A 14,682-nucleotide genomic window follows, 5' to 3' on the forward strand; every position below is an offset into this window, starting at 1 on the left:
AAAAAAATAAAAGAGAAACCTTTCATATTAAAAAAACAACAACAAAACCTAGGGGTGCCTCGGTAGTTCAGTTGGTTAAGCATCCAACTTCTGCTCAGGTCATGATCTCGTAGTTCATGAGTTTGAGCCCTGCATCAAACTCTGGGCTGACAGATTGGAGCCTGGAGCCTACTTTGGATTCTGTCTGCCCCTCTCTGCTCACGTGCTGTCTCTCTTTCTCTCAAAATAAATAAACATTAAAAAATTTTAAAAAACCCACCAAACCCTATATGTATAAGGAAAGAAAGTAGATGGAAACACACAAAACTAATTATAACAGTTGTATTTGATTAGTGGAAGTATAGGTTATTTTGTTTTTCTTCTATATTTATCAAGATTTTGAACTATTGTATTGGATTTAGTTTAGTAACTCTGCAGATTCACTTGGACCCACTTGCTCCCACGTTCTCCACTTATTCAGTGGAGCACCCTAGTCACTACTATTGCTCATCTCCTGATGCAGTGGTCTGTCTTACATCCCCAAGTGCATGGGCCAAACACCCTCTCTTTTGCACCTGTTGTAGTGGGAGCCGTAGCAGCTATGGCACTGACTCAGTTATGACTTAAGTAGACCTGCTGAGAATTTTGCCACTTACACCACTTTCAGAGTAAGCAGAAGCATTGGGATCAGTCTCCTCAGGCTTCCCTGAGGATCAGGGAGTGCAGGGGAGTTAATGTCTCATAGGGTATAAGGAAATTGACCAATGAGAGATAGAAGGAAAGAGTCAACAGATAGTTTGCTTTTCCTTTACCCAATAAATAGTTCCTGGACACCATATAGTGGTTTCATATAGCTTCTCAGGCCTCTATAACTGACCAATTAGCTGTGTCTTTTTATAAAGCAATAGCAAGCTCTGTAGCACACCACCTTTTGGTTTCTTTCCCTTCTTCGCCTCATTTATGTTTTTGTTTTTGTTTTTTAAAGTTTATTTGTCTATCTTTGAGAGAGAGGGAGGGAGACAAAGAATCCCAAGCAGGCTCCTCACTGTCAGCACGGAGCCTGATGTGGGGCTCGAACCTATAAACCCTTGAGATCATGACCAGAGCTGAAGTTGGAAGCTTAAACTGACTGAGCCACCCAGGCTCCCCTTCTTTGCCTCATTTCTGTTTTTCCCTCATCCCTATTGCCCTGAGAATGAATTACTGAAGTTCCCAATAAAGCCTCAGCATGTAAACTTTGTCCTGAGCTCTGGTTTTCTAGAGAAACAGGCTAAGATTTAAAAAAAAAGTGTTATTTTTTAAAATATATTTTATTTTTAAGTAATCTCTGCACCTGCACCCAATGTGAGGCTCGAACTCACAACCCCAAGATCAAGAGTTGCATCCAGGCACTCCAAAACCATATTAACTTTATAATGGGGAGAGAGAGAGGAGTAAGGGGGAAAATGATTTAAAAAGAAGAACCAAAAGTAAGTTTAATGTTTGAGAAACTAAGACAAATAAGAACAATTACCATTTTATTGATCATCCATTATTTGTCCTACTCTCTACATTCATGCTGTCTAATCTCCACAACAGAAACTTTTGGATTTGGTTGATATGAATATCATTGGTGACCTCGTGGAGATCTGGCTCAGTGAAATAGTTAATCCTGAGCCAGATGGTCTGGATTTAGGAGTGAACAGGAAATGAAGATGTGGAGAATCAGTGAACAGATTTCTCAAGAATATAAAGAGAAAGAAAGTGATAAGTCAGTGACTTGAGAGAAAAGCAGATGGAGAGAGAGTTTTTCATTACGTGGGAAATTTGAACATGAACATGTGCTAAGGGGAAGTGTCCAGAAGAAGAGACTGGAGATAAGAAAGGGGAGAGAATAATGGGATCAGGTTTTTGGCTAACATTTATTGAGCATTTATTAAGCCCTAGTATCTTAGTCCATTTGGACTGCTATAACAGAATCCACATACTATGTGGTCTATGAACAACAAAACTTTATTGCTCACAGTTTTGGAGTCTGGAAGTCCAAGATCAGGGTGCCAGCATGATCAAGTAAGGGCTCTCTTCCAGGTAACAGACTTACTGTATCCTCACATGACAGAAGGGGCAAGAGATTTCTCTGGAGCCTCTTTAATAAGGCATTAATCCAATTCGTGATGGTTCTATCCTCATGACTTAAGCACCTCCCAAAAGTGCCATGTACTGATACCATCACATTGGGCAGTAGGATTTCAACATATAAATTTTGGGTGAACACAAACATTCAGATCATAGCACCTAGTCCTTTTGCTAGGCAAAAAGATGAACAAAAAAAATGGACCAGATTTATGCTCTGGCTTCACGGTTCACAGCCCAGAGGGACTAATGTGGAACAGGTAGAATGCAGACCCAGAGGTGTTTGCACAGATACAGCCTTATGGAATGCAAGGAGAAGAGTCTGAAACTGGTGAAGAGCTGGAAAGTGAGAAGGGCCCTAAGTAGAAGGAGGGCATGCTCTTCTCTGGATTACCGGGTGGGAGGGACAAGGTCTCAACCCTGCCTCACTGAGCACTTAAGCATTTGGCAAAAGTTTCTAGAATCTGAGAGGAATGTGGTCAGGTCAGAGGGATAAGTAAGGAAACAGCCTCTTCCCAAGTCTTTGAGTCTGTCTTGGGGCTATCCTGGTATTTTACTTGCTGGCACTTCCTGCTTACTCTAGATTGGGCCGTCAGAGCAGAAACCAAGAACAAAGTTCAGGTTCCCATAACAGATTCCCTTATGAAAATCAGGACAATAAAGGAGCCACCCCGTAAATTCACAGCCAGGAGACCAAGGAAGGAGGCCTATATGCCTTACCTAGATGAAAGGAATGTGAGGCAAGGTGCTTGTCCATATAGTCTCGCCTGGCTTTTAGCAGGAAGGACTTCTCAGACCCTCTCCAGACTCCTTATCATTGTCAGTAAGAAACTTGCCTCTGGAAGAAGGAGTTCATAATCCAGACTTATCTCTAGGAGTTAACAACTGAGTGTCTTTCCATCCAACAGAGTGTCCTTCATTCAACTAATACTTACTGAATTCCTGCCGTGTACTAGATATTCTGCTAGTGTGCTGAGAATACCTTGAACAAGATCTTGCCTTCGTGAGCTGACCTCTTAGTGATACTATAGTAGAGGGCAGGAGCACATTTAAGGAAGACCTGATCCTTTCCAGTCCATAAATGTCTCTAAAGGGTAGAATCATTTTTAACCCCTGGACAACTCAGAAACCAGCCCTCAATGCAGGATGTTAAGTTTTGTTTTTATTTTTTTTAATTGTTAAATTTTTTTAAAGTTTATTTAAAATTTTTTTTAATGTTTATTCACCTTTGAGAGACAGAGAGAGACAGAGCATGAGTGGGGAAGGGGCAGAGAGAGGGAGACACAGAATCCGAAGCAGGCTCCAGGCTCTGAGCTGTCAGCACAGAACTCAATGCAGGGCTTGAACTCACGAACTGTGAGATCATGACCTGAGCCGAAGTCGAATGCTCACCCGACTGAGCCACTCAGGCTCCCCTAAAGTTTATTTATTTATTTTGAGAGAGAGAGAGAGCACGTACAAGTTGGGGAGGAACAGAGAGAGAGAGAGAGAGGGAGAGAGACAATACCAAGCAGGTTCTGCACTGTCAGCATACAGCGAAGCGTGAGATCATGACCTGAACTGAAATCAAGAGTCGGATGCTTAACTGACTGAGCCACCCAGATGCCCCTCTTTTTATTTTAATGTTTATTTATTTATTTTGAGAGAGAAAGCACTGACGGAGGAGGGGCAGAGAGGGAAAGAGAGAATTCCAAGCAGGCTCCATGCTGTCAGTGCAGAGTCTGATGCAGGGCTTGATTCCACAAACCCTGAGATCATGACCTGAGCAGAAATTAATAGTCAGACACTCAACTGACTGAGCCACCCAGGTGCCCTGGACAGTAACTTTTCTGCAGTAAAGGGATGATCCCAACTGTATAAGACCTGATTTTCCCAAAAAAGACAGAATCCCTGCCTGCATAGCTTCTAGGAATGGCCATGGGCATTCCTAGACAATGGACAATATTTTCTGTCTCAGTCACTTGGATCGTGTGGTCCAATTCAAGAGCCTACTGAACAAGCCTGGCACTAGACCCTGTGGGCTATACCTTGCAGTCTGCTTCTTCATCCTTCAAAATCCAAGCTCCAATCCCTTCCTCTCCCCAGCATGCCACTGTACCTGTGCATGATTCCACTGTACCATATTTCACATATTTTACTGTGTGCTCTATCTTGTCTTATCCATAGCTGGGAACCCTCTTCAATGCCAGAGACTGGTTTAGGAAACATGCCCTAACTATCATTTTAAATAGCAAAATAATAGCTAATATTTATTGGGTTCTTACTATACGCATCAGACACTGTACTGAATATTTCATAGAAATTACCTCATTTAATCTTCACAACAATCTTAGGAGTAGGGACTTTTTTGTTGTTGTTGTTGTTGTTGAGAAAGAGAGAGAGTGAGCACATGAGCGAGAGAGAATCTTAAGCAAGCTCCCATGCTCAGTGCAGAGCCTGACACAGGCTAGATCCCATGACCCTGGGATCATGACCTAAGCCAAAATCAAGAGTATGACGCTCAACTGACTGAGCCATCCAGGTGCCACAGGGTAGGAACCATTATTATCTCCCTTTTTCAGTTGAAAAAAGAAGCCAAATGACTTGTGCAGAGTCACACAATAAATGGAACCATAGCCTGCATCTTTGACTTCAAAGTCCATGCTTTTTCCAAGACACCACTTTGTCTCTCCTAGTGGGTTGTTGATCTGTGTAACCCTGGTGCCAAGAATAATGTTTGGCTCCTACTGAGGGCTCAATCAATAAACGTCTGAAAATGTATTCATTTTCAGGTCCAGACACTCAAAGGGGTATGGGAAGTAATAAGGAAGCTGTGACTAGAGTCAGGCCTTAGTAGGTCAGTAGTTCTCATGAGTAACACCTATGGGAGTCATACACTCCTAAGCATTTGTACAGGTACCAACTACTGGAAATAGAAGTGAGCTAGGTTGGGCACAGAATTTCCCAACAATTATTCTGTCTTGTAGGAGATGTGTGTGATGCATCAACCTGCCAGATTTGAGATAGCTGTGGAGTTGAATAACCCCACAGTATCTATTATGTACTATAGTGTTTCTCTGCTTTGCTGCCTCAGGGTTTTCTCCAAACCACAAAAGGCTGCTTGGCTATGTGCAGCTGCAACATGGAAGTATGAGGCATTAAGGTCTCTAAGGGAAACCCTCAAAAAATTGAGGGACAGGGATCTTTAGGTAAATGCTTCAGCCAACACAGTCTCCATTAGGATAATTCTGAGGTGTGGTTTTCATAGTTTTTTAGAGGTATCTCTAGGTGGATTGTTCGCAATTGCCCATAGTATTAAGTAATTAATATGTATATTTTTCCCTCTTTTCTATCTCATTTCCCCCTCCCTTCTTTCTGGTTCCTGGAATCATCTCCCAAATAAATGACCTGTGGCCAAATCCTTGTCTCAAGGTCTGACTTTCGAGATACCCCAACTAAGACACTTTCTATCTAAATATTTCTTTTCTAAAAAAAAAAAAAAAGAAAAAAGAAAATGAAAAAAAGGACTAGGACATGTCCATTATGGCAACTTTTGAAATATGTGAAAGAATTGTCCCACTCCCTAAAGACAACTACTGTTATCTTTCAGCATAAGTTATTTCTTTTGTATTTCTGTTTTTAACTGTGTTTCTGTAATCTGAACTACTAAAATTATTATTCTGTTTATTAGTTTGTGATGTGATTTAATCATAGACATTCAGTTTATTCTCAATCATGTAGATGAATATGGGAAAAATACATTTAAAAAATGTAGTAGTAGGACTAAGAGTGTTTGGGAAGTGACTCATAGAACATAAATTAGAAAATGTTGAAGGCTATTACTTTAGAGATGGCATTTTCCCATGAAGTTTCTATCATTTTGATAGGTAGAAATTGAGGGAAGGAACATTTCTAGAACATTAGTTAGCAAAAGCATGTTGGGAAGAAGAACCAAGGTATGCTTAGCAGGTGGGCCACTTCAGTTGGAGAGTAGGTTCATGTAGAACACTGATTGCTTAGCCAAGTGGTTTAGACTTTTGTAGAGACAGTAAGGTTTCTCAGAAGTAAAAAACATGATTAAAGGAGTTCATTGGGAAGATTAATTGGGTATATACAAAACAGATAGAGTGATGGTTAGAAATCAGGCAGCAGCAGGCCAAAGCCTGTGTAGTAAAAGTCTGAATTAGGGTGGCACTTCATTACTGGAAAAGTGAAGTACCTTCTAGATGGGGAAAAATTGGTCATGTGGGCAGATGATTCTGTCACCCCTGAAGTCAAAGGGTGAAACACTCCTTGGAGTCCATCAGGATAGCAAACTTCTGCTAAAACTCTAACAAACTGTAATCTGTCAGAGCATACCTAGGGAGCCAACTTAATTAGCATCATTCTCATGGCAATGATTAAAGGAATTGAGATGCTAGAAATTGCTATGGAAGGGAGGCAGTAACTGGGCAAGGGCACCTCTGAAAGGGGGGTTGGGGGCTTGAGATTCCATCTGGCTTTCCTTCAGCCAGAGTGAATATACATCCATACATTCCATATACATCAAATTGATCATCAAGTTGATTCCATATTCATTAAAGCAAAGTTCCTAGTAATATTTTGCTTCCTATATTCCTTAATGCCAAGAAGAGAGTCTTCTGGAGGGCCAGCAGGAACATGGCAATCCTTGAAATGTAATCTTTCCATGATGAATTAATATATTGATTTTCTAATTTATATATCCGTCCTTTTTGGATATGTAAATGCTAGTAAAGCTCCCCTGGGTCAGGATTCTGTAACAAAAGTTGAGTTGAGGCTTAGGCCAGGGGCTACAGTAACCAAGCAAGATCTTGCCCTGGCATCTAGCCTGCATTTTTGGCTGCTGTGTGAGGAATAGTTAGGAAGTTATGAGTAAACCACAGTTGAGGTGGTAGTGACTTAGAAAAGGATGGAAGCAATACAGAGGTAAGAAGTCATATTGAGGATATATTTTTTTTTATTAAAGATTTTATTTTTAGTAAAAAAAAAAAAAAAAAAAAAAGATTTTATTTTTAAGTAACCTCTACACCCAACTTGGCATTCAAACTCATGACCTCAAGATCAGGAGTCACATGCTCTACCAACTGAGCCAGCTATGTACCCCAGATTCAGGATACTTTTGTTTTGTTTTGTTTTGTTTTGTTTTGTTTTGAGAAACAGAGAGACAGAGCACAAGTCGGGGAAGGGCAGAGAGAAAATGAGACACAGAATCCAAAGCAGGCTCCAGGCTCTGAGCTGTCAGCAAAGAGCCTGATGCTGGGCTCAAAGTCACAAACCATGAGATCATGACCTGAGCCAAAGTCAGAACTCAACCCACTGAGCCACCCAGGCACCCCTAGGATACTTTTTTTCTTTTTTTGAGTGAGAGAGAGAGAGAGAGAGAGAGAGAGAGAGAGAGAGAGAGAGAATGTGAGCAGAAAAGGGGCAAAGGGAGAAGGAGAGAAAGAGAATCCCAATCCCAAGCAGGCTCCACACTGTCAGCACAGAGGCCGATGTGGGGCTTGATCTCACGACCATGAGATCATGACCTAAGCTGAAACCAAGAGCTGGATGCTCAACTGCCTGAGCCACCCAGGCACCCCAGGACACATTTTTTAAAAGATTTTATTTTTACATAATCTCTACATGCAACATGGGGCTTGAATTTATAACCCCAAGATCAAGAGTTGCATGTCTACCGACTGAGCCAGCCAGGCATCCCTAGGATACATTTTAAAGAGCTCGGGGCGCCTGGGTGGCTCGGTTGGTTGGGCGGCCAACTACAACTCAGGTCATGATCTCGCAGTCTGTGAGTTGGAGCCCCGCTTCGGGCTCTGTGCTGACAACTCAGAGCCTGGAGCCTACTTCGGATTCTGTGCCTCCCTCTCTCTCTGCCCCTTCCCTGCTTGGTCTCTGTCTCTGTCTCTCTCTCAAAAATAATAAACATTACAAAAAAAATTAAAGACAGAGCTGACAGGATAGAGTAGATGAGGAAGGAATATGAAGGAAAGAGTAATAAAGAATGACCCCTGGGATTTTGACCTGAGCAGCTGTGCAAATATTGGTGTCCTTTAGTAAGGGGGGGAAACTGGGAAAGCAGTACATGAGTGGGAGGGAGAAAAGAATGATTTTTGGACAAGTTGAATTTGAAATGCCTGTAAGACATTAAAAGAGGAGATCCAAGTAGACTTTTTGAATATATGAGTCTGGAGCCCAGTGGTGAGGTCAGGGCTGTATAAATGATGTCTAAAATCCTGAAATTAGATGAGCTTACTTAGGAAGTGAGTGAGACATAAGAGAAATGAGGACCAAGGACTCTGATCTGGAGGGCCTGTAAAATTTGGAAGTCGGGAAAAGGACCCAGAAAAGGAATGAACAATAAAATGAAAGAAAAATAAATAGAGTGCAGAATTCCAGAAGTCAAATAAATCTTTTCATGGAAAGAATGATAACTAGGACAAATGCTGCTGAGAGGTCGTGTAAGATGAAGACTGAGGCTGGACTATTGGATTTGGCATAATGGCAGCCATTGGAGAGCTTGACATAGAAGCTGCAGTGAAGTTGTAGACAAAGCTTGATTAGAGTGAATTAAGAAAAGAGTTGGGGGGCGCCTGGGTGGCGCAGTCGGTTAAGCGTCCGACTTCAGCCAGGTCACGATCTCGCGGTCCGTGAGTTCGAGCCCCGCGTCAGGCTCTGGGCTGATGGCTCGGAGCCTGGAGCCTGTTTCCGATTCTGTGTCTCCCTCTCCCTCTGCCCCTCCCCCGTTCATGCTCTGTCTCTCTCTGTCCCAAAAATAAATAAAAAAAGGTTGAAAAAAAAAAAATTAAAAAAAAAAAAAAAAAAAAAAAAAGAAAAGAAAAGAGTTGGAAGGGTACCTGGATGGCTCAGTCAGTTAAGCATCTGACCCTTGATTTCAGTGCAGGTCATGATCTCAGTATCGTGAGTTCGAGGTCCCACATCTGCGCTAACATCACAGAGTCTGCTTCAGGTTCTTACCCTCTCTCTGCCCTTCCCCTGCTCACACTCTCTCTCTCTCTCTCTCTCTCTCTCTCTTTCTCTTTTTTAATTTACATCCAAATTAGTTAGCATATAGTGCAACAATGATTTCAGGAGTAGATTCCTTAATGCCCCTTACCTATTTAGCCATTCCCCCTCCCACAACCCCTCCAACAACCCTCAGTTTGTTCTCCATATTTAAGAGTCTCTTATGTTTTGTCCCCCTCCATTTTCATATTATTTTTGTTTCCCTTCCCTTGTTCTGGTCTGTTCTGTTCCCTTGTTCTGTTCTGTGTCTTAAAGTACTCATATGAGTGAAGTCATATGATATTTGTCTTTCTCTGACTAATTTCACTTAGCATAATACCCTCCAGTTCCATCCATGTAGTTGCAAATGGCAAGATTTCATTCTTTTTGATTGCCAAGTAGTACTCCATTGTATATATATACCACATCTTTTTTATCCATTCATACATTGATGGACATTTGGGTTCTTCCCATACTTTGGCTATTATTGATAGTGCTGCTATAAACATGGGGTGCATGTGTCCCTTTGAAACAGCACACCTGTATCCCTTGGATAAATACCTAACAGTGCAATTTCTGGGTCATAGGTAGTTCTATTTTTAGTTTTTTGAGGAACCTCCATACTGTTTTCCACAGTGGCTGCACCAGCTTGCATTCCCACCAACAATGCAAAAGAGATCCTCTTTCTCCACATCCTTGCCAACATCTGTTGTTGCCTGAGTTGTTAATGTTAGTCATATCTCATTGTGGTTTTGATTTGTATTTCCCTGATGATGAGTGAAGTTGAGCATTTTTTCATGTGTCAGTTGGCCATCTGGATGTCTTCCTTGGAGAAGTGTCTATTCATGTCTTTTGCCCATTTCTTCACTGGATTATTTGTGTTTTGGGTGTTGAGTTTGGTAAGTTCTTAATAGATTTTGGATACTAACCCTTTATTTGATATGTTGTTTGCAAATATCTTCTCCCATTCTGTCCGTTGCCTTTTAGTTTTGCTGATTGTTTCCTTCGCTGTGCAGAAGCTTTTTATTTTGATGAGGTCCCAGTAGTTCATTTTTGCTTTTGTTTCCCTTGCCTCCAGAGACAAGTTGAGTAAGAAGTTGCTGTGGCCAAGATCAAAGAGGTTTTTTCCTGCTTTCTCCTCGAGAATTTTGATGGCTTCCTGTCTTACATCTAGGTCTTTCATCCATTTTGAGTTTATTTTTGTGTATGGTATAAGAAAGTGGTCCAGGTTCGTTTTTCTGGAGGTCACTGTCTAGTTTTCCCAGCACCACTTGCTGAAGAGACTGTCTTTATTCCATTGGATATTCTTTCCTGCTTTGTCAAAAATTAGTTGGCCATACGTTTATGGGTCCATTTCCAGGTTCTCTATTCTGTTCCATTGATCTGAGTGTCTGTTCTTGTGCCACTCTCTCTTTCTAAAAAATAAGTAACAAATAAAAAACTTTTAAAAAGAAAAGAATTAGAGGTGAGGAAGTAGATAAAGTGCATATAGGCAACCCTTTCAGGAACTTTGCTCTAGCAAAATGGGACAGTAGTTGGAGGAGTAATGAAGTTAAGGGTGGGATTTTCCCCCCTGATTTGGCAGATACACTATTACAGTAGGTTATGTACTGATCCAGCTGAGTGAGGAAAATTAACAATTCAGGAGAAATAGAAAATAATTGCAGGAGCAATATCTTTGAGTAGTGTGGACTCTCATGCCTTTGTTAAGAGAGCAGACTAATAAATATTTTAAAAGTAATTGATGCCTTCTTATCTCAATATCTCATTTAATCCTCAGACTAATCCAAAACATTGGTGTTATCATCCTCAGAGTGAAGTATATTGAGTGTCCGAGAGGTCTAGTGGCTTGCTAAAGGTAACATAGTGGTGGAGATGGGATTAAAATTTTTGGCTACTTTCAAAGAGAGTGTACATTTGACTGAGCTCAATAAAGGTTGTTGAATCAATGAATGAGGAATGTGCACAGAAGTGTACTACTCAAGAAGCTGGATAGTAGTTGTAGACTTCCTAGAATATCAGGCTGGGGAGCTGAGAATCTCACAGCCCTAAACCTCTAGGCTTGAGGCTGCCCAACTAGGTTGATTGTGAATCATTTAAGACAGTTGTTGTTTATATAGAACTGTATTTAAATCCTTGCTGTACCCCTTAGTAGCTGTGTGACCTTGGGAAAATTTCTCATCTGTGAATTTTTTTTTAAGGTTTATTTATTTATTTTGAGAGAAAGAGAGAGTGTGAGATGGCGGGCAGAGAGAGAGAGAATCCCAAGCAGGCTCCATGCTGTCAGTGCAGAGCCAGATGTGGGGCTCAAACTCACAAACTGTGAGATCATGACCTGAGCCAAAATCAAGAGTTGGATACTTAGCTGACTGAGCCACCCAGGCTCCCCTGAAATAGAGATTTTAATATCCACCTTGCTGATATGTTTTTGGATTAAATGAAACAATGGATGTAAAGTACCTGTTAGTGCATAGTAGGGACTTAGTGAATGGTAGTGATTATTTGTATTCAGAGTAGATTGCTGCAAGGGAGGCTAAAGAAAACCATGCCCCTCCTCACCCAGTAAAGCTGCTGAAACTGCTCTTCAGACCTGAGAGAGACAGCAGGACTCCCCAATGGAGGAGGACTCTGCAGAAAGGTTGCACTGTCTCCATGTCTCTCTCTCTCTCTCTCTCTCTCTCTCATACTAACATATGTGTGCAAACACACCTTTCTGTAGAGCAGCAGCTGTTAGTATAGAGCTATGGTTGTATCAGGGCAGGAATCATAGTCACAAAGGTTGATGTGCAGTGAAGTGGAAAGAAGGCTGCAGCTAACTGAATGCCAACCAATGCAACCTATTGGTCTGGGGCTGGAAAAGGGAGGGGAAGAGGAAGGAGTGATGTGAGCAGGTCTGGCAAGCAAGAGCAGAACCACAGCAGGAAGCTGACAGCCTAAATCATATGGCAGTGTGGATTTCCCCTGTCAACTTCACTTCCCAATTTTACATCCTTCCATTGCACATATCACCCACAGACCCACTCTGTGCTAAAAGTGGGTAGAAGTGATTGATATATTCATTCAATTGACCAGCATTTAATGATACCTGCCATGTGCGAGGAATATTCTGGAAGGATAAACAATTGTTGATCAGGGAATTAAAGGGAGCTGGGGAAGGGTATTCTAGGTAGAGAAACTAATGTGCCAAATTGTGGAGGAATAAAGCAGGGTGTTACATTCCAGAAATTATCTATGGTGTGATAAGAAGGGGGCATAAAATTCCAGGCAGAAAAGTGGGAGATGAAATTGCAGAGGTAGGATAAGGTCAATTCATAAAGAGACTTATATATAACATTAAAATGTCTGGATAGGGGCACCTGGGTGTCTCAGTTGGTTGAGTGTCCAACTCTTGGTCTTCGCTCATGTCATGAGCTCATGGTTCATGAGACTGAGCCCCATGTTGGGCTCTGTGCTAACAGTGCAGAGCCTGCTTGGGATTCTCACTCTCCCTCTCTCTCTGCCCCTCACTTCCTTGTGTGTGCACATATGCTCTCTCTCCCTCTCTCAAAATAAATAAGCATTTAGAAAAAAAAAATTTTTAATGTCTGGATAATTGACTAACCATTTGAGAAAAAAAAGTTCAACTCCTACTTCATACTATACATAAAGGCAGATTTCAGAAGGTTTAAATGTTTGAATACTAAACAACAAACAGAATGCTAAAAGAAGAAACAGAAGAATATTTGTATAATCTTGGGGGTAGAAAAGGCCTTTCTTAACTTTACAACCAAAGTTACAAAGTGTAAAGGAAACTACTGACAGTTTTCACTGGATAAAAGTGAAAATTGCACAGCAAAACCAGCATAAGCAAGATTAAAAGACAAATAACAAAGTAGGAAAAGATTGTAATATTTAATGATTAAAGAGTTCAAAGCTTACTTTGTAAGGAATTTCTATAAAATTAAGAAAAAGAAATATTTTGAAAAAATATGCAAAGTTCTTCACAAGTAGTTCTCAATAGAAAAAAAGAAAAATGGCAATAAAAGTGTTATTCAAATATACTAATAAAAATAATTTTCCCCATACAAATCATTTTCCACATGAGGTTGATAAAATTAGAAAGATCAAGCCCCAGTGTTAGGGACAATATGAAAAAGGGATCTACTCATATACTGTTGATGGAAATGCAAAACAGTACGATCTCTTTCTTTCTTTCTTTCTTTCTTTCTTTCTTTCTCTCGCTTTCTTTCTTTCTCTCTCTTTCTTTCTTTCTTTCTTTCTTTCTTTCTTTCTTTCTTTCTTTCTTTTTTTAAGTTTATTTATTTATTTTGAGAGAGAGAGAGTGAGAGGGAGAATCCCAAGCAGGCTCTGCACTGTCAGTGCAGAGCCCAATGCGGGGCTGAAACTCATGAACTGTGAGATCATGACCTGAGTCAAAATAAGAGTCTACACTTAACCAACTGAGCCACCTAGATGCCCCCAAAATAGTATAATCTTTCTACAGGGTAATTTGGTAATATATATTAAAATTTTAAATGTGCATCACTTCTGATCCAGCAATTTTAAGGAATTTAGTCAAAGGAAATAATAAAAAAAAGCAACCAGGATATTTACTGTGTTGTTTAGAGGAGAGAAAAATTACCCAAATGTTCATAAGAAGGGAATTGGCAAAATAAATTATTGTATATCCATACAATAAAAACAATATAGTCCCAAGGAGAAAGTAGATCTGTAAGTGTTGTAGTAGAAAAATGTCTATGATACATTGTTAAGTGGGGGGAAAAACAGGAGGTTACCAGGGCCCCTGGGTGGCTCAACCAGTTAAGCATCCAACTCTTGATTTCAGCTCAGATCATGATCTCATGGTTTCTTCAAGCCCTGCACTAGACTCTGTGCTGATAAAGTGGAGCCTGCCTGAGAGTCTCTCTCTCTCTCTCTCTCTCTCTCTCTCTCGGCCCCTCCCCCAACTCATGCTCTTTCCCTCTCTCTCAAAAATAAATAAATAAATAAGCATTAAAAAAAAAAAAAAAAAGGAGGTTATCAAAAGCAGGTTTGGCACTAGGTGTATTCAGCTCATTCAGCTCCAGAGATCAAAGTCCTAGTGCTTCAAAGGCCAGGGTGCCAGTCTGCTCCCGGATCAAGGTTGTGCACAATGAAGGAGGAGGCTGGCCCAGAGTCAAGGGAGGGTGGGGGTGGGGATTTCTTCTCCAGCCCTGTCACAGCCATGACAGAGCCCAGGATCCAGATCCCTGCACTGAAGCCCAGATTTCCTTCTCTGGGCAAAATGTGGGTCAAAGTTAAAGCCCTGGGTACTTACTGGTGCCCTTCCTACTTTGTTAGAGTAAGAAGGTGACTTCTCTGAGCTCTGCTAGTGCTAGGCTTTGGAAATCTGATTTCATTTTTCTAGGGAATCTAGCAGATAAGTCTTTGCTGTAAGGCTGTCATTTTAATTATAGACCAGCTATAGCCAGAACATTTGTCTTGGTCATGTTCTATTAGAGGAGAGATATTTGAGTCCATTTCTGAGGGGCAAGAGGATCATAAGATTTCAGGGTCCTCCATAATACAGTAGTAGGTACTTGATAAACATGAAGCTTCATGTAAGCCTAG

This window comes from Panthera onca, chromosome C1, assembly GCF_046562875.1.
Source record: "Panthera onca isolate mPanOnc1 chromosome C1, mPanOnc1 haplotype 2, whole genome shotgun sequence".
Classification (NCBI taxonomy): Eukaryota; Metazoa; Chordata; class Mammalia; order Carnivora; family Felidae; genus Panthera; species Panthera onca.